This window comes from Centruroides vittatus, unplaced genomic scaffold, assembly GCF_030686945.1.
Source record: "Centruroides vittatus isolate TY-2023 unplaced genomic scaffold, ASM3068694v2 contig_300, whole genome shotgun sequence".
Taxonomy (NCBI): domain Eukaryota; kingdom Metazoa; phylum Arthropoda; class Arachnida; order Scorpiones; family Buthidae; genus Centruroides; species Centruroides vittatus.
The window spans coordinates 1-26,225 of record NW_027121917.1 but is presented as its reverse complement, the minus strand read 5'-3'; the positions used below and the strand labels follow the sequence as shown (position 1 = coordinate 26,225).

The window sequence follows — 26,225 nt, the reverse complement described above, 5'->3', positions numbered from 1 at the left end:
CAGGAAAGCATTTAAAACTTATATTATAAAATTTAAAAAATTAAGCAGGTAACGCTTAAATTAAATGTCGACAGAATGTATTAAACTGCGACAGAGTCGAGAGTCAAATTTTGAAGTTTCGTTAAAACGTTCACTTTTTGAGATTTCAAATGTTTCCTAAGTCTTCACTAGACGACACTGAATGCAGTATTTCATTTTTCTGTATTAAGTCTGCTTACATTCAAGCTTTCATGTCAGTGTCTGAGTCAGCCTGTGAGACAAAATTAAGTTATTGTATTAAGTCTCCAATCTTAATTTTACAAGAAGATGGCTTCTTTGCAATTAGAAATTCAGTCAAGACAGACAGCGCTGAATATATCGCATTCAGATCCTTTAAAAAAATATTTAAAAATTATTATGTATACATAAACAGATTTCTGCACTTAATCATTTTTAAGAATAACTTAGGGGCCGTCCATAAATTACGTAAGGGCGATTTCGGCCATTCTAGACTCCCACCCACCCCTGTGTAAGAAACCGTAAAATTTTCTTTGATCCCTCCTCCTCTTTCCTATCTTACATAATATTTAGGCATAATTTTATAGAAAGATTCTAACAAAAATAAATTTTTTAATGAAACCCTAAAAACTTTAGGTCCAAAATATATAATTACTAGCTGACCCGGCCACGTGTTGTTGTGGCTCAAAATGTATCTATTATACAGGGCCGGATCATCGAATAGACAAATGAGGCAAATGTCTAGGGCCCGGTGTTTTGAAGGGCCCGGTCGAACTGTCTACTGTATTTTGAAAAGATTTGTAAATAAGATAGTTTACTTTTCTGTTGGACAACTGTATATAATAAACAAATAAATAAAAACATATTGCTTTTTATATCGTTATTATGAATTCTAAAATCTAAAGAAAATATGTTCTTATGTTTCTTCTTATTAAAAGTAATTCTTCCGATAATTTCGAATTTTTTTATAGCGATAAGAATAATATTAACTATACGTATTCTAACATCCTGCGAAATATTATTAAACTAGCCGCCCGGGACGCCCCCTAATGGGCATTTATAAATAATAAATTCTTATTGCAAATAAAAATAATAATATACTCAATTATACTGAATAAAAGCTGAAAATCATCGCTGGGGTGACCTTGTGAACGATTTTGGCAATGTCTGTAAATCTAGTAGCAGCAGAGTCATTCTGTAACAATAATATTTATATTGTTAATTTAAATAGTAGCTAGGGGCGCCCCTAGTGTTTAACAGTGTGAATTTTGTTGAATAGTGTGAAGTTCGCTGCAAGTGTGAATTTTGAATTCTTTACTTTTCTACTGTAAAGCAAGTTGAGGTTCAGAGGTAGGTCATTTACCATTATTATAATACAGTAGACAACCGTATAACACGGTAGATACGTTCCGTGTTATATGAATTCCGTGTTGTACGAGTCACTTAGATTTTACAAATATATGAGCCGGGCACTCGTGCAGTTTAGTGGGTACGGCTGTTTGAAAGGTTTTCTTCCATAAAATTAATCGATTCTAGACTAATTTGACTCGAACATTTCCAAAACACGTATAATTTTTTGGAAATAATCCATATAAACTATGCTATAAACAAAAAATTGTAGGAATACTTACCGAGTGCGCACCGTTCGAACACGCCCATGCTTAAGCTTGTTTTCGTCGCGGAGCGGCTCATCGAACGGCGGACGCGTGTTTCCCGATAAGTTATTCTGCGAAAAATTCACTGAACTTTGGAGACGTCATTAATAGAAATATAATTTTTATGGCTGTTGAATAATAAATGTTTTTTAGTAGGTCCGCTGCTTGTTTAAACTCAACGGTTTGTACAATGTCCACTATTGGTCCAGATTCGACCAATCCTGTTGAGACAGGAGTCGGCCATGACAATCTGACTCATTCTTTTACCGTGTTATCTGGTACGAGCCTCTTTTAGCGTGTTATACGAATCCGTCTTATATGAACCCGTGTTATAGGGGGTCTACTCTAATTTTATAATTTTTATTATTTGAGCTTGTTAAATTATAAATTTTAATATATTAGAGAAAATGAATTATCATCACGCTTCGGGTTCTGAGAAAAGAAAGTGTAAGAAGAAGTTGGAGGAAGAAGCAAATAAACATAGAAACGCTCTGCTAAAATATTTTATTCATACAAAAGTAGACAATATCAATGTGGAAGTTGAGCCTGAAGAAAAGGACGTTGGTGAATATTCTGGAAACAGTGAAAATCAAGAAGTACAAATAGAAAAGACAGAAAACAATGAAAATATAATTGAAGTAGTTGAAATGAAAAATATAGAAGCCAAAAACATACCAGAGGTTGAGAAGAAAAACGAAAATGCAATTAATGAAGTAGAAATACAAAATATAGAAGGTAGATCCAATATCGTTAATGATATTTTAGTTTTTGACAATTTGGACATTTCATTATGGCCTTTAAATTTAACAACAGACACGCAACATTATTTGCTTAAAAATAAACCATCGTCAAATATTTCTCTTGTACACACCGCTAAAAAAGTAGTGACAGAAGGTGGAAAAACTGTAACTCGGACATTAAAGAAAAATATTTTTACTCGTAACAAGGCAAACGGTGAAAAAATTGAGCGAGAATGGTTAGTGTGTAGCCCAAGAAGTAAAGCAATTTACTGCTATGTTTGCAAGATATTTGCGATCAGAAGAACCGCTTTTACAGAAGGCTTCTCGGACTGGAAAAATGTAAGTGTAAGAGTAAAAAAACATGAACGTTCTACTGATCATAGGCATTCTATTGAAATTTTGATAGGAAGAAATTCAGTTGAGGGACGTGTAGATACTATAGTTGAAAAAAAGTATTTAGAAAAAAAATACTGGAGAAAAGTACTGCTGCGGGTAGTAGCAACAATAAAATTTTTAGCTAAAAATTCTCTGGCATTTCGTGGCTCTAATGAACTCTTTTCTGAATGTCAAAGCGGGAATTACATTGGAGCTCTAGAATATTTGGCAGAATTTGATGAGTTTTTAGCATCGCATATAAAACAATATGGATCAGCTGGAAGAGGCAACGTGAGTTATCTTTCTTCGACTATTTGTGATGAATTTATTGAAATATTGAACGAGAAAATGTTAGAAACATTTGTGTCAGAAGTTAAAGCTGCCAAATATTTTTCTATAATAATTGACTCTACTCCTGATATAACACATGTAGACCAATTAACTTTTATATTGCGCTATTTATCAGAAGATAGAACCCCAATCCAGAGATTTTTTGGATTTATTCCCATTTATTCTCACTCGGGGGAATCATTAGAAAATGAACTTTTACAGAATATTGCAAAATTAGGACTTGATATTAGTAATTGTAAAGGACAAAGCTACGATAATGCAGCAAATATGTCCGGCAAATATAATGGGCTCCAAAACCGCATTAAAAGACATAGTGAAACAGCCCATTACGTTCCTTGTGCTTCGCATTCATTAAATCTAGTAATAAATAGTGCTAGTGAATCATGCTTGCAGGCAATAACATATTTTAATTTACTGGAAATCATTTATACCTTTTTTTCGGCTTCTACGTATAGGTGGAACATTTTAGAAAAAGCTTTTGCCGCAAATAATAAACATTTCACAGTAAAAAAGTTATGTATTACGAGATGGTCTTGTAGAGCTGATGCAGTTAAGGCAATTCGCTTTGGGTTCGACCAAATAAAAAGTGCTCTTCTTGAAATATCTTTAGACGAATCTCAGAAATGTTCTGTTAAAGAAGAATCACGAAAAATAGCAAACAAAATGAATACTTTAGAATTCATTTTGTTAACAGTTATTTGGGATAAAATTCTTCCCAGAATAAATGCAAGCAGTCAATCCTTACAAAATCCTACTTTGCCACTATCTTTTGCAGTAAATATTTTTGACAATTTATATGATTACGTTAATAGTTTAAGAAGTTCATTTCTGGAAATAGAAGCAGAGGCATTAAGCACGTCAGAAATAAAAGTGTATTGTGATTTTGGAAAAAGGTCCCAAAAAAGAAAACGTTTCTTTGATGATGCTTATAATGATGAGGGAAATGTAAGTTTTTGTCAGAACCAAGAAATGTTTAAGCGAAATTGTTTCTACGTAATTTGTGATAAAATATCTCTTGAATTAAAAGTTAGAAGCAAAAGTTACAAAGATATTGATGAAATTTTTAAAACTCTTCATACAAACATAGCTGACGACGAGGACGTATCAATTAATACCGCATTGCTAAAAAAATGGTACAGTGGCGACATTGATACTGAAGAATTGGACGAGGAATTGTTGCAATTTAAATTAATTTGCAAAAGCCAAAATTTAACGTTGCCATCTGATATGCTGCAATTTATAAATAGCACAAAAATAGTGTCAACATTTCCAAATACAGAGATATTATTACGAATATATTTAACTTTGCCTATATCAAATGCATCTGGTGAAAGGTCATTCTCAGTATTAAAACGTGTAAAAAATTATTTACGAAACTCACTGAATGAATCAAAATTAAATTCTTTAGCTGTTTTATACATCAAACAAAATGCTTTGGATAATATTAATTATGATGAAATAATTGCTGAATTAAAGACTAGAAAACTGAATTTTTAAATAAAGTTTATTTAAACAGTAATACCTCGGTTTTTGTTGACTTCGGTTATCGTCGATTTTTTCGCGAAAAATTTGTCTGTTTTCGTCGATTGCCTCGGATTTCGTCAGCGTGCTCAAGTGACCTCGCTGCTAATTTTGCGAAAACAAAGGGCGACCCACGCGTTTTCCGGCGCAGTGTGGCGTTATTTCTCGTTGTGTGAATATTACCCCGCGACGGCCCACCATTGGCCAACGGTTCCGTCTCCTGAACACTGGGAGTTCAGTCATGGGTTCGCGCTTTGCCAGGGCGGGCTGGCCACGTGAAGTTTTCCGGGTTTTCTCCACGTCTGTAACGCCTGAATAGGGGCCAGTAACCCTTAAACGGAATTCCCGGAAGGCATTATTCCCTCGATAAGATCATCATAAGCGCATACAACTACTATTACATGACAATTACGTCACACTTTACCATAGGGCGATGTAGGCTAGAAGCTCGTGTCCAACTAGCTTCTACAAGATAAGACCCCGCGTGTCTAGCCGAACAATTCCATTGCTTTTATCTTTATGCTAATTATCTTATCTCTAATCTTAATGCTTTTATACAATAACAATATTACCTTAAAATATCAATTGTTTAATTTAACCTTTTTTGTTAATATTTAAATAATATAATATTTTACCCATGAGAGGTAAATTGAATAATGAAAAAAATAATTTAAATAAAAGCCAAGATAGTTTAAAAAAGTAAGTATATAAATACAGTGATACCTCGGTTTTCGTCGATAATCCGTCCGAAAACAATCGGCGAAATTCGAAACCAATGAAAACCGAGGCAATTATTTCCATATGAATCAATGTAAATCCAATTAATTCGTTCTAGACACTCCAAAATACATACCAAAAACACATTTTATAGAGAATTAATATAGCGTTAAATACTAAAAGCAATAAGAAATTAATATAAAAGACTAATTAGCATAAAGATAACTTTTGTTAGACATTTAATAAAATAAATTTCAATTTTTTTAAATTTATAAACAAACTGTTCAAACTTTTCTAGAAAAACTAAAATTTTTGTTGTATATTAAATATTTTTTATTAATAAAAATTTAAGATTTGTTTTAGTTTTTCACATTACAGTAGTACCTCAGAATACGAAATTAATCCGTTCTTAAACTATCATGAAAATGTCGTAAGGTGAATCATTTTTCCTCATATGATTACATGTAAAACCAAATAATCCGTTCCAACACGAAAAAAACACTCAAATTAATGCTAAGTAGTACATTGAAAAAGATAACTTTAGTAAGGAAAACACTGAAAAATGCGTTTTATAGTTGTAAATGTATAAATAACCATAATGGAATAACAATTGATAAAAAAAAATGTAGCTTTATTTGCACTTTACCTTTGAGGATAGACGACGATGGAGGTGTAAACTGGTGGCGGAAAAGAGGGAGAAGGGAAATGATACTAAAACTTAACTTACATAACATAATGTATCAATAACTAAAAATAACTTAACACTAATTTTTTTAAATCTTTTCTGTTTTATATATTTTTAAAATTTTTTATTCACCTCTTTTTGCTTTCTCTCCTTCACTGGATAGAGGTCGCTTGGTAAAATATCTATCCAAAGAGGTTTGGCTTTGCCTACTTTTTAAAATGTTTCTAAAATGACTTAGGCAAATGTCATTAAACTGAGCAGCAATGCGGCCAGTGTGAACCTTTTCGGGATGTTTCTTTTCAATAAAATCAGTCACAGTCACAATCAGAAAGAACACGTGATCATGACAGTGGCGCTGCGAACTAATGTAACGTCGTATGGTGAGCTTTTGTTCGTACCGTGGAGCAAAAATATGTTCGAATTTCATGTCGTATACTGAAAATTTCGTATGCTGAAGCGTTCGTATGTAGAGGTATTACTGTATTTAGTTTTGTTTTATATTTTTTGTGTGCATTATTTCTTGTGGGAGAGGGAGGGGGCCCGGTAGGAAAAAATGTCTTAGGCCCCAAAGTGGGTTAATCCGGCCCTGCTATTATAAATGTATAACACTTCCCCCGTGGGGGGAATTTCAAAAAATCCCTTCCTTAGTGTACATTCTCTTGACGTACCCTATTAAAATGCAATCAAAAACGCATCTAAAATAGTATAATAAGAAGCCGAGTTCTTCACAGTAAGCCTTAATCCGTCACTTTTCCCGCTGGGGAATATCGAAAAAATCCCTTTTTAGTGTATATTCTGTTGACGTAACCTATTAAAAACGCAATTAAAAACGCAAAAAACCACATGTAAAATAGTATAATAGAAGCCGAGTTCTTCACGGTAAGCCTTAATCCCGTCCATCTCCCCCCAGTGGGGGAATTTCAACATGTATATTATATAAAAACACGTGCGTATTCGAATGCAACGTTGTGTCAAAATTTCAAAGGAATCGGTAGGAACAAACGAACGTTACATTTTATTTATATAGATAGATAGAAAATGATCTGCTTCAGTCCATTCTCACAGAAAAGCAAACTTAGGTCGTCGGAAGTTAGCGCCATCTGTTGGACATAAAAGCCTTAATCCATATATAAATATATTTTTGAAAAAGGGGAAATGGTGTAGGGGTATGAAAAATAGATAGTAGCCGATTCTCAGACCTACTGAATATGCATATAAAATTTGGTAAAAATCGGTAAAGCCGTTTCGGAGGAGTAAAGGTAACTAACATTGTGACACGAGAATTTTATATATAAGATTAATTACAGTAGAGAGTCGTTAATCGGAATGTGAGGACCCAGACGAGGTCCGAAATCGCAAAAATGCAGAATTCTGTTGTGAAAAAAATAACGATAAATTGTGTAAGAGAGAGAGAAAAAAACTCTTAATCAAAACAACGTAACGAAAAATGTAAACAACGAGTCTCGGGATGACGTCAACGCGTGTTAAACGACCTGTTAATGTTTAATCCAAAGGTAGAACTCTGACACACGCACTCATAAAGAGGTATAAGTTTGACACAAGTATTCAAAGGAAAAAATTGAACTTAGGAAAACAATTTCAGAAAAGGGAAAAATTGGAGAGATAGAAAAATATCGCGTGATCGTTAGAATTCCAAAATGACATCAATTATAAACAACGGATTAAATTATGAGTGCAGGTGTTGTGGTTCTATCAACAATCTTGGAGCATAGTCGACAAAGGGTGTCAAATAGACACCTCGAATCGGACCTTTCCCGCGACCCGACATGGTCTCGTTTTGCGCTTGAAAACAAAGAAGAGACCAATCGGAAAGCGAGAAAAGGGACGAGGGACCAATCCGCAAGGTGGATAGGACACGAGAAAAACGTATAAAAACTGGGACTTCAAGGTCACAGGAGGGAGTTTTTCGGAATGACGGACATGCCTCTTGTGGATTAAGACAGTGTGTGTAGTGTCGTCGCTCGGAACTTTAAGTGTGTCACCGCCCGTCACCATCGTCCAACGGCCCTTCTCGTCCGCCCGGGACTGAATAGATCTACCTGCCGAACTCTCACGTTCTGAAGATCGCCGAGATTTGGAACAACCTAACCGATGTAAGCATGTATTCGTCCAAATAAACGGTTTTCCGCATGTAAACACTTGTCGTCATTTGCCTCCTTCGCAACCGCCCACATACACGGGTTCCCTTAAGCTCATCCTGACGCGGGATATTTAAGCCCAGTCTACACCAGTCCAAATCTTACACTGGTGTCAGTGACGCGGAATTAATTGTATTCCCCCTTTTTAGTCGGCGAATCTTACAGGAACACTGGTGATCGGAATCGCCGGTAATCGGCATGATTTTCAGTCGGACTGTGTCGTGCTGAATCGAACGTTTTTGATACTAAATTTACTTCCAAAGTATAATTTTCATGTTTTTATATTCTTCAATATATTTATTTTGTTTGTACAAATAGCAGAAATAATTTTTAACGATACGATAGCCTCAATTATTATTATGAAATTTTCGTTAGGCTTAAAATCGACGAAAATTAAACACGAAGCGACACGCAACGGAGAAAAATTTGAACATCGGACAGGTTAATGTATTTTTTCGTACATAATCGGTAATCAGAACAAATGACTAATCAGAACAACCCGAGTGCCCAATTGATTCCGATTTTCGACTCTCTTCTGTAGTTAATTGATATGTACTATTATTTATAAGACCATGTTAACAAATTTAAAAATATAAAAATTTAATAAATTCGAATGAACAATTTATTTTAAGAACTTTCTTTTTTAATTATTAACAATCTTTTTATTATTATCATTAATCAACGTCATAATATTCATTTTTATATTAATTTTAATTTTTACAAAAGAATGCAAAAAACTTCGACAGATCGACCAGCTAGTGCACGTGTAAACAGAAACTTCATACAAAATAAAACAAGAGAAAATAGAAACCACATTCTCTTGCCATATTGGTTACATCTTGGCTAAGGCCAAGAAAAAAACTACATGTTGATAAAATGTGCTCGGTGCACCGGGGAACTAAATCATAAAGCTTTATAAAACTGTATATAATTGGGCAATACAACCAATGTTACTTTACGCGGCCTCTAGCTGAGATCATGTAACTAGTAAAAATTCAGTAGCAAGTAAATTACTCTCTCTTCAAAGACTTTCAGAATCTGCCATCAGAATTTCAAAGTGCTGCAGAACTGTTTCTACTAATGCCTCTCTGATTCTAGCAGAGCTCCTTCCTTTGCCACTATGTATTGTAGAAAAGGTTCTGAACTACTACATCAGAACTACAACATCAAAGCTCAACAACATTCTCTACTGCTATCTACGGCTGTTCAAATGCTACCATATTGCAATTACCCTATCTCTGATTATCACTCTGTAAACAACGGAGGAATGCACCCTGAGGTACATTCCTCCGTGGATAACCATGCAGACAATAATATCTACACAGATGGGTCCAAAAGTCCCCTTCATGTCCGCTCAAGTATCTGTATCTTCCTCCAAACTTGACATATATTTTGCCCAAAATATGTTAGAAGATACCCCCACATATCAAGCTGAAGAAGATGCTGTCTACCAAGCTGTTCAGTGGGCCACTTCACTACCAAACAAAACTGTCTATCAACATTTACATTGATTCTTAGTCCGTCCTAAAATTTCTAATAAATACCAATTTCAATAGCAATAAAATGACATATATCCAGCAACATATTAAAAATCTTGTAAATAAGATAATTGTAAAAAGTATCAAACAGTCATACATCCTACTTTTACATCCTGTTTGATATTTTTTACAATTATGATCAAAAAATATGGAAGAAAAGACTATTTATAATTTCTAATTTCTAGTTTTATATTTTAGTTTTCACTAAAAATCGAATACTAATTTTGTGTTTACTTTGTATCATGTATTTTGGTTTATGTATTTTTAGTGTTATATACCCATAGGAGTGGTGCACTTATTCATATAAAAAATAATAATAATAAAATAACAACGAGAAACCCCTACACGGCCTTTCTCTCATGATAAAAAATGTGCAGAGTGTGTCTGCTAGCGTTATTATTTTATCACGTCACATCTGATGGCGTCAGTACAACGAGCGTTCTTAATAGAAACCGCCAAATTAAAGCCAAATTCAAAACTCCACCACTCAACGAGATCAAAAAATAAAAACAAGAGTATTACATAAGATGAGGTCTATTACCCCCTACCCCCGAGTAAGATATCGTAAGAAATCCTTGACCCCCACCCACCCCAAAATACTTTACGTAATTTATGGATGGCCCAGTATAAAGATATTTGCATAGATGTAGTGAGTTGTAAATTATATTCGTAACATGAAGTTTAATAAAGAGTTAGAGAATATATTGAATGGACTTACTCGAATGAAGAAATTCTTTTTAACACAAAACAACCCGCCGATGGTTACTCCAAATAAAGTTTTACCGTATCTTTTCATAAAATTCAACATCTTTTTAAAAAAAATAAAACGGCTTTTTAATGTATTACTTTTATAGGCCAATCGAAACAATTTGAATTTATTTGCATTACATTCATTTTGGTTTCTAACGGTAAATCAGCAGAACACAATTTATGAATTTCGATGAATTTTCCGTAAAGCTAGAAAAATTAAAATTAATATCATCAATCAATTATTTTTCGAAAATATCTTATTTATATTAATTAAATAATAATAATTATTATTATTTATTAATTATTTGTGAAGTCTAAGCCAAGGGTGTCCAACCGTTTTATTTCTCTGGGCATCATTGGAAGAGGTTATGGAGTTTTGGCCACAAGTATATTATATATACTTGTGGCCAGGACCGGATTTAACAAGCAAAGGCCCGTAAGCACAAATACGGTGGGGACAGTAGCTTAGCGTAGTGGGGGCAGCAGGGGCGGCCCGCCCCGGGCGGCACTTTTAGGGGGCAGCAAAATTTTACAATAAATAATATCTTGTAAAAATTTGAACCTGTACAATACACAATAATGATGATTGTTCTTGCTGAAAAGTTCTTTAGAATACTGTATATTTTAGTCTTTTAAATTGAAATACCTAAATAAGGAGGCGGCTAATTTTCTTCCGCCCCGGGCGGCTGACACCCACGCTACGCCACTGGGTGGGGGCCTCCTTCAAGAGTAGGCAAATTTGATGATTTAGAAAATTTACATAAAATACTGTACTTTGAACTAGATTTCAACTAGGAAGTTGTAAATTTCATTTAAAAATAAGGTTATTGTAAACATACATATATTTTATTGTGTAAAACTAATTATTTTAATTAAATTAAAAAATACCTATATATAAATTTTCCCGAAATTTTCCGATGTTTTATAGGTTTCTCACGGGTTTGGTTTTCTCTGCCTGTGGCCTTCATGATTAGACCACACTCGGCTGTCGTAGTAATAGAAAAAAAATTATGTTTAAACACTTTTGTAGGGGGCCCCTATTTAGTGTGGGGCCCTGGGCACCGGCCCCAAATGCCTTTATGTAAATCCAGCCCTGGTGAACATGTTGCATTTTCTGAAGTAACAGTTTTAGTAAAGGTATTACTAAAGATTACTAAACTTAGGTCGATCTGTCAAACTGTTACCACTTGTTGTTGAGCTTTGGGCAAAATATGTCAGTTTGGAGGAAGATACAGATACTTGAGCGGACATGAAGGGGGCTTTTGGACCCATCTGTGTAGATATTATTGTCTGCATGGTTATCCACGGAAAAATGCACCCTGAGGTACATTCCTCCGTTCTTTACAGAGTGATAATCAGAGATAGGGTAATTGCAATATGGTAGCATTTGAACAGCCGTAGATAGCAGTAGAGAATATTGTTGAGCTTTGATGTGAAGATTGTACAATATATTATATTTCATATTGTTAGATAAGAACAAAAATCCATTATATAAACTGCGTTAATATTAAACACTTACTCTATAATGTTTGCAGTATGCATCATTAAAATGGTTTTAATTAAGCTTGTTTAAACTACAATATTAAAGCATGGTTCTCGCATTAATACAAAGTCTGAAGGCTGTTTGTGTAAAGTTTTAGTATTCTGAAATTGTATAACTACATTATGTTACTCATTAAACAAAATAAATCTGTTGTTATATGTTGTTTGTGGACTGAAAACACGCTTTGATATTTAAAAGAAAATATACTAATTAAAAATAAAAGTTTCATTCATCAAAATTAATATTTCATAATCATTGAGAGTAATGTAACAGCCAAATTGCATATTCTAATAAATAATTGTTGCTAAATAATTATTTTATTATAAAATAAACAATGAATAATAGTTAAAGTAGATATTTCTATTTTTCTCTACTGTTTAATAAATTTTTATAAATATATTTATTTGATTCTCTATAAAAAATAAATAAGTTTATAGGCATAAAAAACTTCCTAAATAAAGAAAGTAATTATCTTTTGCAAATACTTTTAAAGGTTTACATATTATATAAACTTTGTCAGAATGGTTTTCTTTTCCCTCCATGCAAATTTAATTTATAAAAATGTTTAATCTCAGCTCCTGTTTGCAGTTTGTGTAATGTCAAATTGCATGTGAATATAGATATTAAATATATTTTTATTTTAAGAAATATCTCAAAATTTAATCTCTAATTTTGCATTTAAAAACTAAATAAATTTATTCTCGTACTTTATTATACGAACCATTGACATAGATTTTTATTTTGAAACCTATTTAGTTATAGCCTTTAATTATATATACCTTTGCTTATCAATTTTTACAATTCAGTGCTAAAGACCAAACCATCTTAAATATATATATATATAATTCTTTAACATCAGTTTCATTTTCAGTTTTAATATTCGAAAGAATCAATTGTTCTGCGGGTCACTAGAAATTCCTTCTCTTCATTCTGAGACCGCGTTTTACATTTCTGACAGAAAAATCTTAATTCAATCAGAACAAAGCAATCAATAACTAAAAACAATAAAATTTTAAAAAAATTACGCAGTAAATGCTTAAAGTAAATGTCGAAACAATGTATTAAACTGCGAGAGAGTCGAGAGTCGAATTTTGATGTTTCGTTAGACATTAGCTTTTTGATATTTCAGATGTTTTCATAACTCTACACTAAACGTCCTTTTTCGAATGCAACATTTCATTTTTTTGTATTAAGTCTGCTTACATTCAAGCTTTCACTTCAGTGTCTGAGTCAGCCTGTGAGACAAAATTACGTTATTGTATTAAGTCTCCAATCTTAATTTTACAAGATGGCTTCTTTGCAATTAAAAGTTCAGTCAGCACAGACAGCGCTGAATATATAGCACTCAGAATCTGTAAAATAACAATTAAAAATTATTGTGTATATACTGTATAAAAAAATTTGTTTTTAATGATTTTTAAGAACAACTTATAAATAGATTCGCATAAATGTAGTAACGATGTGTGTACATGTGTACATAAAGAGTTAAAGAATATATTAAAAAACTTACTCGAATGAAAAAATTCTTTTTAACGTAAAAGAATCCGCCGACGTTTATTCCAAATGGAGTTTTCCCATATCTTTTCATAAAATTCAGCATCTTTTTAAAGAAAATCAAACGGCTTTTTAATGTATTACATTTATAGGCCAATCGAAACAATTTGAATTTATTTGCATTACCTTCATTTTGGTTTCTAACGGTAAATCAGCAGAACACAATTTATTGATTTCGATGAATTTTCCGTAAAGCTAGAAAAATTAATATCCTTAATTATATTAATTAAATATTTATAATTATTATTATATATTAATCGTCTGTGTACATTTCCTCTGTATGAGAATTTTAATAAAATTAAAAAATGTCTTAATAAATAATGATTTCTTGCTCAGTAGACTACTGAAAATTATTTTCCTCTTAGTTGATGTTTTCTTCTATCAGGAACAACAGCCATACAAAATTGCTTGAACATATTCAACACGAATAATTTAATTAAAATTCAGTGTATATTTTATAATTATTATTTCTTTTGTAAATTTATATGTTGATGCAAATGATGCTACTTGCTGTTTTTGAAGTGAATATGTTGCATTTTCTGAAGTAACAGTTTTAGTGAAAGTATTACTAAAAAGTACTAAATTATTCTATAATGTTTGCAATATGCATCATTAAAGTACTTTGTTTTAATTAAGCTTGATTAAATTACAACATTAAAGCATGGTCATCAGACCAGTACAAGTCTATAGACTGTTTGTGGGAAGGTTTTAGTATTCTGAGATTGTATAACAACATTCTATTAGTCATTAAAAAGAATAAATCTGTTATAATATGTTGTTTGTAAACTGAAAACGGGCATTTAAAATATTTCAAATTAAAACTTTCAGTTATTTAAATTCATATTTTATAATAATTGAGACTAACGTACTATAGTACGAATTGCATATTGTAATGACTATCAAGTAATATAATTATTCATATTATTATAAAATCAATTTCAGAATAAATAAAGATGAAGTTGATATTCTATTTGTTGGTATTACCTATTGTTTAATAAATTTTTATAAATATACTTATTTAATTCTCTATAAAAAAATAATGAAATGTAATATATATGCATTAAATTCCCTTATTTAAAAACTTCTTATCATCTCTTTCAAACACATTTGAAATTTACTTTATATAAAGTTTGTAAGAAAGGGTTTCTTTTATCTCGATCTAATCTTAATTTACAGAAATGTTCACAACGATGCTGTTTTGCAGTTTCTGTAATGTAAAAATGCATGTGAACATGGAAGATTGAAAAAAATCATAAAAGTTAACTGTAGAAATAAACAAATTTCAGGTCATTATCTGAAAAAATAGGATTTAGATGGCGATTTGTCTAATATTTGTAAAACTCAGTATTCGTTTGTCAGAAAATGTTATAATTGTCTATTCAACAAACGTGCGTATAAAACATATAGTTAAACATTATTCTACTTTCTAGAAAACTAAGAACTTTTTAATTAATTAATTTCTTTGTTTTTCGGAAATGTCACAATATTATTGATATCCTCTTCGAAAATAACGCTCGTAACAAACGACTAACATTTGAATAACGCGAAAAGAACATTACTAGAAATGACAATAATACATATTTATAAACTAAAAATATATAAATTTGTTAATATGACCTTTACGAATGTGTTAAAATGTAAAAAGCTTTCATGTGAAGATTGTTTCACTATTTTAAATACACCGATAGAAAAAGTATTTAAATATGTTGCAGAACATCTTTTCATCTTTTCAGTCGTCTATTATCTTAACACTCAAAATAAATTATTACATTATTGTTCGTAAACAGTTTATGACCACCCCGTTTTATATCATGAAAGATTCAATTTTATGCTTTGAAGAATGCTTCTAAATCTAGTTAATAAGAAATTATAGATTTAAGTTTAACTTACCAAAGATGAGAAACGTGATAGTTGAAAACTTATAATCGTGAATAAAACTACGAAAATTATCAAAAATATAGAAAATACAAGACGCATTATATCATTAAGATCAAAGAAAAACACTGCGAGGAAGATGAAACTTGTCTCATAGATTGCGAAACAATATACAGCTGGAAGATATACTTCACAAACTAGGTTTACTTCTTGTAGATAGGTCCATAAATCCCAATGAGTTTCGATCAAGGCTTCGATTTTAGTATTTAAAAAATTGTCTTCTTTTCTCAATTTATCGACTACATCAGATAAATATATGAATCTTTTCGAAACCATGACTGCAGCTGCACCTATAACAAGTATACAGCAATCTAATTGTCCAATTACATAAATGCACATTAATGTGATATTCAGGTTACAGAATGCCAGCTCAAACTCTGAGTCAGTTATTTCCTTCAATGTGGGATAAAGAAACAAATCAATTACAGTAATGACTGTAATTATTGAAAAAAATAAAACTGTGAGGACACAAATAAAAAACATCTGAATGATATCTGTCATTTCTTTTTCTTCTCTTTCATATCCACTGTTATTTCTAGGTAAATAAAATCTCTTCCTTTTAAACAAACTGAATTGAACTAGTGTAAAAATACCAATTGTTACTATAATAAATTTTATAAGTATTTGGTTGTTAGGGAACATTCGAATCCATCCGGCACACACTAAATTGTCCGTTATCTCTTGGGTAATAAGTACTATATTACTCCAAATAAATATCTCTATAGCAGTTTGGTATAAAGGATATAACTTCGACAGATATTTCCATTTTTTGACAGACTTGCTACAATCGCAATACATCATTTCAATCCCAAATATTTCTAACGACAAGAGAACTGGTCGTAGAAAACAAACAAAGCACAAACTGTTCTTCTGGTTATTTGGATACATGTTTTACTTTTAGCTATCGAAAAGAGGAATGTAAATACTAAAATTTTAGATTTTCAGTTCTGCGTCTCTAATGCAACATATTTCTCTACATAAACTAAATGCGGGTTTGCTTGAAAGAGAAAACTTTTAGAATACGATATTACGCAAACACATGAGTTGTGCTGTATTGCAGTCACCCGGCTAAAATTGCTGAGTATACCAATATCCTAAAATCCTGTTATGTTTTTTTAAAATTTAAATATTTTGATATAAGTGAGTATTCTAATTATTGTTTAACTTCTATTTCGCTAGGTACAAGAGAATTGAGTCAACTGCAAATTTGTGGAACCTTGGATAAATTTAAAATAAAATCCGATGCTTTTAAGATATCGATATTGTACATTTCCTATGTTACTATTGAAGGCCACCAATGCGGTTTTGACACGTGACTGCGATACAAACAGAAATCAATAGTTTGCGTAATATCCTATTCAAATATCTTCTCTGTTATGAAACTCTGCATTTGTTTATTTTAGGGCTGCGTATATTAACCACGAATTAGTGAATTAACCGTTTAAAGTTTTAATGAAAATAAAGTTTGTATTTTGTTCCATTAAATCACGATTTATTTAGGTCTTATAATTAGTGATGTAACGAATAGTATATTCTGCCTCAGCCGAATACCGAATATTCGGCCAAACCATTCGGCTTGATTACCGCACGTACGAAAATTGGCGTGCAAATCGCATAATGGCAAAGATCGCGCACCCTGCTTTCTGTTGACCTGTTGTTACTAAGATTTTTTCTTCCATTAGGTCTAAATTATTTAAATTAATTAATTAAATTATAATTATTAATGTTAATATGAGATGAAGCCTAACGTCTACCTCTAGTGCCAAATTGGTTTATAATTTATGTAATAGCCGTAAATAGCGCGATATGATTCGGCAGTTGTTGGTATTTAGATGTAAGTCATAACTTATAAGTTATTTTATTTGCAATCGATCTTTTTACCTCTTTAATTAAACACTAAAATTTTGTTTTTACTACGTATTTGTAGAATGAATAGTACCCTAAGGATATACTTTAGTGGTGACGTATGGTCTAGTTTTATCTTAGTTGTGGAACAGTTCAAATATATTATTGGGGAGTTTCTATTTGTGAAGTTTTATGATATTTTGATGCTATTGTTTTAGGTCAATATTTTAAAAATTAACATGATTTTAAATGTTATCTTTTGCATATAATAGGAAATGCTCATTCTTTGCTTTATATATAAAATAACCTATATATTAGTTACTCATCTTCTAGAAATAGATAAATAATTCTTTTATTAAATACGATAAATTTCAATAAAACGTACCGTAAGTCATTTTAAAATATCGTAAAAAATATTAAAATATACGCGAATAGAAATATAACATAATTAACTAAACAATAACATTAATGCCCGATACATTCTAACCTACACGCCGTCAATGCCATAAGATATCGGGCTAGATAAAGGCTATAATATTATTTAATTACGAAATAATATAATACTAGAGTTAGATGCTATTTCTTATTGACTTTAATAATTATAGTTTAATGTTCAACGTTAATAAAAGTTACCAAAATGATTAATTTACTGTGTTTTTGTTATTTCTTACTCCTGTTTGTAGGTATTCGGAACTCAACCGAATAGTGATTTAAATATTCGGTATTCGGCCGAATAGTAAAAAATAGGCTGAATTGGCCGATTACCGAGTAGTAACCGAATATTCGTTACATTACTACTTATAATATTGATTAATAATGATGAATACAACAAGTATTAATAATAAATCTGTAAAAGGGCTAATGAAAAGTTTAAATTAAAGGGTAATTTATAAAATTTGCACATTAAATTAGTTTGTCAAAACTACATCTCCGTTGCCATACCAGGCACACGCAATCATATTTGACAATCACTCATAACGTTTTTCAAAACTTTTTCCACCCTGTGTGCAATCTGAGGGCCTCTTTTAGAAAGCCCCTTATAGGTTCGGCCAAGTCCACAATAAAGTGACCGGGTGATGCTTGATGGAGTGAAACATATTCATACGGACCGATCACCAGCCGGAAAATTCTTGGGGCATTTTCGTGCAGTTCAGATTAGAGTCCAGAGTCCCCAGAACGGCAGATTGCCACCTTGACAGCTTGGCTATCCAGCCGTCATCACTCGTAACTGATAAAAGTAGTCATCTTTTCGTGCGTGTTAACGAACGGTGTTCACAGTTTCTTATTGGCGAGCCAAACTGATCACAAGTATTGTCAAGTAAGCCAGAAGTATTTCGTGCCGGGTGAGGTAGATATATCGCGTTGACATGGGCTCTTAATGCCAGCCAGAAACAATGGATGTGCGAGACAAGAGAAAACGCGTTTACATGGGCACGGACCGCGAGCCAGGTAAACAAAGTAAGATCGCGTAACATGGGCTCGTATGCCTGACAATGGGAGATACATAGAAGTAATTTGGTTACTGTCTTTGTTGGTTGTAACCGAGGTGTTGCCTATAGATGTCAGCGCTCCAGCGAATGGTATCGCTAACCATTAATTTTCGCATTAGCTTGCAATAGTTCCTGCTAATTCCAAGGCGCTGTAGGGTGGCTTCATTCGTGTGATCATAACCACCTAGTGCACCCACAATAAAGGCACTGATATGAGTGTTATATCCACGCTGACGGAAATGTTGAACAAGAGCGTTGTATTTTCGAAGTTTTTCGTCACGAGCTGCTTGGAATGCTGCTTGCCATTTTCAAATGGCACTGTCACATCCACAACGGTAGCAGATTTTGATTGTTCGTGAATTACTACCATGTCGGGTTGACAGTTCTCGTCGAAGCCTGGCACTCTTTGGTTGACGAGTATGGTTGCTCCTTTAGGTTGGAATGCGGTGACCAGGCGGTCGAGAATGGCGTTGTCTACGGGTAATTAGTCTGAAATTTGGAGGGCAGTGACACAGTACATGCGAGAGGGTTTCTCGCACGAAACCACACCTTCGGCATCTTTTGGTCTCGTTGCCGAAACGTTTGTGCCCTCGGAGTGCCACTACACTTAGTCGGGCACGGTGTATGAAGAACCAGTCCGAGAAACGGGTATATTGGCCGTTGTTGATAAAGTGATTGCTTGCTTCACTCGTGGCGGTTACTCCGTAGGCCTTCCCCTGGTCTGGCTTTGAGATCAGGTTTCGGAGATGGTGCTCCTTCAGGAGGCTGCTAAGCGTTCTTTGGCAGTTAAAGGCACGAATAGGGTGGTTGTTGACTGAGATCGCCGGGAGGTTGTTCTCGTCTGCCATCCAGTTGCTATTTAGGCGTTTTCTAAGTCTCCTGGTGGCCATTCGCAGCCGCGTCCACATTGATGTTATGTCCTTAGATGGGAAGCCAAACTCATCCTCCATGGACCCATCAAGATATTGGCATAGGTCATCTGTGGTTGGTGACTTACCTACTCGCTTTCTGACTACATCTTCGAGGGCACCTTTTGCGATGTGGATGATGTTTGGGTCCCTGGAGCTGAAAAGAGAGGATGCATGGCAAATTTGGGCGATGTCTGATAGTTGGCTGGTAGGTGTTACATTGGTTCCTCCTTGTTTGTAGAGGATGTAGATCACCTCGTTGCTGGCACGCTGTGGCAGGCCCGAAAACATTGCCCACTTCTACAGTTACGAGTGACAATGGCTGGATGGCCGAGCGATCAACTTGGCAACCTGTTGTTACAGAACTCCGGGATCGAATCTGGACTGGTCGAAAAAGCCGCAGGAATATTACGGGTGGTGGTTCATTCGGATATGTCGGATCCCGTACGGCGTCACCCGGCTACCTCGTTGTGGACTTGGTTGAACACGTGTCGGGCGTCCTAAAAGAAACCTTTTGAGTGCCGACAGGGCAAAATAAGTTTAAGAAAAGATTATGAATGATTATCAAATATGTTCGCGTATGCCCGGTACGGCCACGGGGATGTAGTTTAGGCAGACTAATTTAACGTGTAAAAAATGCACAGTTAATAAATTCCGTTTTAATTTAAACTTGTCTTTAGCCTTTTACAAATTTATTATTATTATTTTTTGCATTCGTCGTTAGCAAAGTTGTAAAATCTAAAGAAATCGTGATTTAATCGAACAAAATACAAACTTTATTTTAATTAAAACTTTAAACGGTTAATTCACTAATTCATCGTTAATATAGCCTTAAATAAAAGCCGCAGCCCTAAAATAAACAAATGCAGATTTTCATAAAAGAAAATAGATATTTGAATAGGATATTACACAAACAATTGATTTCTCATTGTGTTGCAGTCACGTGGCAAAACCGCATTGGTGGCCTTCAATAGTATAAAAGAAAATGTACAGTACAATATCGATGTCTTAAATGCCCCCGTTGATCAACTGCCTCATCCCGATTTCGTCAAGGATCGGAACGGTCCATCTCATAACTCTTTGATAACAGGTGGTGTGACATGAAAATACAAGTGATATTTACGGCGGGGCTTATCGATAATAGACAGGTGCTAATTTCATTGGGCCGAACTGAGTACAATATCGATGTCTTAAAAGCATCCGATTTTATTTGAAATTTATCCAAGCTTCTACAAGTTTTAAGTTGACTCAATTTCCTTGTAACAAGCGAAATAGAAGATAAACAATAATTAGAATACTTAGTTACATCAGAATATTTAAATCATAAAAAGGAAATAGCAAAATTTTAAGTCATTGGTGTAATACATTTACTAATCGAGAGATGAAATTACATCGATGATGCAATTTCAGCGGCGTAACTGCAATACAACACAAATCAAGTGTTTGAGTAATATCGTATTTAAAAGTGTTTTCTATTTTATTAAAACCTGCATTTGGTTTCTTTAAAAGAAGATGTAGTATTAGAGGCGAAAAACTGAATTTGAATCCAAATCTAAAATTTTCAGTATTTGCATTTCGCCATTCGATAGTTGAAACCAAACTATGTATCTGGGTTACCTGAAGCGCAGTTTGTGCGTTGTGTGTTTTCTACGACCAATCCTCGCATCATTAGAGATATTTGGAACTAAAATTATGTACTGCAATTGTAAAAATTCTGCCAAAGGATAGAAATATCTGTCGAAGTTATATTCTTTGTACCAAACTGCTATAGAGATATTAATGTTGACTAATTTAGTACTTACTACTCAAGGGATAACAGACAATTTGGCGTGTGTAGGATGGATTCGAATGTTCCCTAAGAATCGATTACTTATAAAATTTATTATAGTAACAATTGGTATTTTTACACTAGTTCAATTCAGTTTGTTTAAAAGGAAGAGACTTTATTTTCCTAGAAATAACAGTGGATATAAAGGAGAAGAAGAAATGACACATGTCATTCAGATATTTTTTATTTGTGGCCTCACAGTTTTATTTTTCTCAATAATTTCAGTAATTACTGTAATTGATTTGTTTCTGTATCCTACTTTGAAAAAAATAACTGATTCAGAGTTTGAGCTGGCATTCTGTAACCTGAACGTCACATTAATGTGCATTTATGTAATTGGACAATTGGATTGCTTTATATTTGTTTTGGGAGCATGGGCCGTGATTATCTCGAAGAGAATCGAGTATTTATCTGATTTAGTCGATAAATTGAGAAAAGATGAAATTTTTCTAGAGACTAAAATCGAAACCTTGATCGAAACTCATTGGGATTTATGGACTTATATACAAGAAATGAATCTAGTTTGTGAAGCATACTTTCCAGCCGCATATTGTTTCGGAGTGTAGGAAACGAGTTTCAGCTTCTGCGCAGTGTTTTTCTTTGATCTTGATGATGTAATGCGTTCTATTCTTTTGCAGTTTCTGTAATGTAAAGATGCATTCGAACATAGAAGATTGAACAAAATCATAAAAGTTAACAACAGAAATAAACAAATTTCAGGTCATTATCTGAAAAAAAGATTTAGATGACGATTTGTCTGAACTCAGTATTCATTTGTCAGAAAATGTTATAATTGTCTACTGAACAAACATATAAAACATACAGTTAAACATTATTTTTCTTTCTAGAAAATTAAGCCCTTTATAATCTAGAAGACTTTTTCGGAGCGACTGTGTCTTTTTTAATTTTACAAAAAATTTTAACATCCGGTAAAACTCCAAAAATTTCCTTATTAATTTTTCTTCTTTGTTTTTAGGAAATGTCACAATATTATTCATATCTTCTTCGAAAATAACGCCCTTAACAAACGACTAACATCAACTAGGAAGTTGTAAATTTCATTTAAAAATAAGGTTATTGTAAACATACATATATTTTATTGTGTAAAACTAATTATTTTAATTAAATTGAAAGATACCTAAATTTTTTCCCGAAATTTTCCGATGTTTCATAGGTTTTTCACTGATTTGGTTTTCTCTGCCTGTGGCCTTCATGATTAGACCACACTCGGCTGTCGTAGTAATAGAAAAAACAAAATATGTTTAAACACTTTTGTGGGGGCCCCTATTTTGTGTGGGCCCTGGGCACCGACCCCAAATGCCCTTATGTAAATCCGGCCCTGGTGAATATGTTGCATTTTCTGAAGTAACAGTTTTAGTGAAAGTATTACTAAAGATTACTAATAAATGTTTTATATTATATTTTATATTGTTAGATAAGAACAAAAATCCATTATATAAACTGCGTTAATATTAAACACTTACTCTATAATGTTTGCAGTATGCATCATTAAAATGGTTTTAATTAAGCTTGTTTAAACTACAATATTAAAGCATGGTTCTCGCATTAATACAAAGTCTATAGGCTGTTTGTGTAAAGTTTTAGTATTCTGAAATTGTATAACTACATTATGTTACTCATTAAACAAAATAAATCTGTTGTTATATGTTGTTTGTGGACTGAAAACACGCTTTGAAATTTAAAAGAAAATATACTAATTAAAAATAAAAGTTTCATTCATTAAAATTAATATTTCGTAATAATTGAGAGTAATGTAACAGTCAAATTGCATATTCTAATGAATAATTGTTGCTCAAGGCCGGATTTGAGGCGATTGGAACGATTGGAGTCAATCGGGCCCCCGCGCTTGAAAGGGCCCCGCATCACATCAAAATTTATATATTTAAAAATAGCACATTTTACAAAAATAAATATCTATAGTCTATTTATCCTAACTTGGCAGCTACTGTAAACAAACTAAGACACACCTCTCTTTGTTTATTGGCTTAAACCCACGTCCATCAATTAGAAACCGCGTTGCATCAATTAGAAACCGCGTTTGTCCGCAGAAAATAGTTCTTCGTTATTTATAAAATCATTAATGAAATACTAGTCGCTTAGCAATGATTATAAATGTAATTATTTCATATTTGTTAAATTGTTATTTTAATAAATATTTTCACATTCTGAATCACTAAAAATAAACTTTTTCCGGTTATGCGCACTATAATGTCTTGGTTTCGTTTTCTATTCATTTCAAACTGTGTGTTGTCGAATTACAAAAATGGAAAACTTGAATGTAAATACGATTAAACATCAACAAGGAAAATCGCTGAGGAGTTCGGATAAACGAATAGTATTAAATTTGTTTAATTCTCTAACTGAAACGAATCCGGAACTCTGTGTGAACGATATAGTGAAAATGGTAGCAAAGACAACAGGGATATCAGAAAGAAGCATTTACAGAATTCGCAAAGAATATTTTACTAATGGTAAAGTAATAACTCCTTCGAAAACCCGTAAGCGTACTCAACTTGTTGACAAATATGATGAATTCACAAAATGTGCCATTAGAGGTAAAGTACACAATTTTTATTTCTTAAATGAATTACCTACGGTAGATAAGGTATTACAGGCTGTTAATGATGATCCAGATTTACCAGACTTTACTCGATCCACGATATATAATTTGTTAAAATTACTTAATTTTAAATATACAAACCGTAATAGAAATAGTAGATTAATTGAAAGAGACGATATACTGAACTGTTGTAGAAAAACTGATTATTCAGTGGAAGACAAATAGTGACGAAAGCGATATAAATGATTACTTCGAGCAACTATCTTCTGATACAAATGATTAATAAAGTAAGTTTACACTGTAATTATTTAAGAAAATTTTTAATTATATAAATATCACATAGATAAATTCATACATTACAGTAACGTTTTCCTTTAGAGGTTTGAGTGTGATTTTTAAGGATTGCCGGAGAATTTGTTTTGTTTTATATCTATTTAATAAAATTGTTGTGTAGATAAAAATTCTGAAGTATGTTCAACTACACAATTATAAATATGTTTTGTGTAAGTCTTAATAATATATATTTAATAATTTTTGACTATATTTAAACGATGGAAATAATTTAAACGGCTACGTAAAAATATTAAAGTAGGCTATAATAAGTTTTCTAAGTATTATATCGGTAATTTTTAAATTGTTGTGACCACTCTGACCTACTTTAACACGTGCAGAGAAAGGGGCTTAACTAGTCAACACGTGTCTAGCCACTTCCGATTGTGATTTGACCAATAAAAATCTCTGGCGGATTAATACGACAAAATCTTTGTTTACAGTAGCTGCCAAGTTAGGATAAATAGACTATAGGTATATTATTATAAAATATAAAACAACATATTTGAATATGTAAATGAACTGTTAATTAATTTTGTTATGTAAAGTTTGAGAAGCCCCGCAGTGTCGTCTTTATAGCAGGGCGTACGGGGCTCTGGCCCAGGGTCCCCAGTCCGCGACTAACTTCTGAATATCTTACTTGAGTACTAATAGATGGCTGAAGGGATTTGACAAAGTTAAAAAACTCTGGCGACCTAAAGAAAAAGGTCAACGGCTAATTGTGTGCAAGGTGAAAAATGTATCCGAAAACACTACGTACTGCGTGTTCTTTACGAAATTACGAGAACGTATGGTTAAAGGAAGTTTCATATTATGTGTGTTCAGTTATTGTAGATTCCAATGTAAATTTCATTTCAATGACCGGAAATTTGAAATAATTCAATTTCGTGTCAGGCTGGCCTGTACTAGGCTTCCCCATAACAAAACCCTGGCTACACCAATGCCCTAGGTCTGTAATATACTATTCTTTCTGTTTCCTTAAATTAAGGGGGCCCAATCTTGGTCCCGGCCCAGGGCCCCTTACGTTCTAAAGACGCCATTTGGGCCCCGCAAAAAAAGTTCAATCGGGCCTCGCACCTAAATAATCATTTTATTATAAAATAAACAATAAATAAAGTTAAAGTAGATATTTCTATTTTTGTCTACTGTTTAATAAATTTCTAAAAATATATTTATTTAATTCTCTATGAAAAATAATTAAGTTTATAGGCATAAAAAAATTCCTAAATAAAGGAAGTAATTATCTCTTGCAAATACTTTTAAAGGTTTACATATTATGTCAACTTTGTCAGAATGGTTTTCTTTTCTCTTCATGCAAATTTAATTTATAAAAATGTTTAATCTCAGCTCTTGTTTGCAGTTTGTGTAATGTCAAATTGCATGTGAATATAGATATTAAATATATTTTTATTTTAAGAAATATCTCAAAATTTAATCTCTAATTTTGCATTTAAAAACTAAATAAATTTATTCTCGTACTTTATTATACGAACCATTGACATAGCTTTTTATTTTGAAACCTATTTAGTTATAGCCTTTAATTATATATACCTTTGGCTGTCAATTTTTACAATTCAGTGCTAAACACCAAACCATCTTAAATATATATATATATAATTCTTCAACATCAGTTTCATTTGCAGTTTTAATATTTGAAAAAAATCAATTGTTCTGCGGGTCACTAGAAATTTGACTCTCTTCATTCTGAAACCGAGTTTTACAC

The 26,225-nt window shown here is 32.7% G+C and overlaps 1 long non-coding RNA gene across 1 annotated transcript in view; it reads right to left on the bottom strand.

Annotated features, from left to right (window-relative positions):
• Positions 1 to 13,781, bottom strand: part of LOC136972680 (uncharacterized) — a 222,224-nt gene extending 208,443 nt beyond the window's left edge. Inside the window, exon 1 of the long non-coding RNA XR_010880374.1 lies at positions 13,712 to 13,781. This is a non-coding gene — a long non-coding RNA (uncharacterized lncRNA). The remainder of the gene's footprint in view (positions 1 to 13,711) is intronic.
• Positions 13,782 to 26,225: the final 12,444 nt, after the last annotated feature.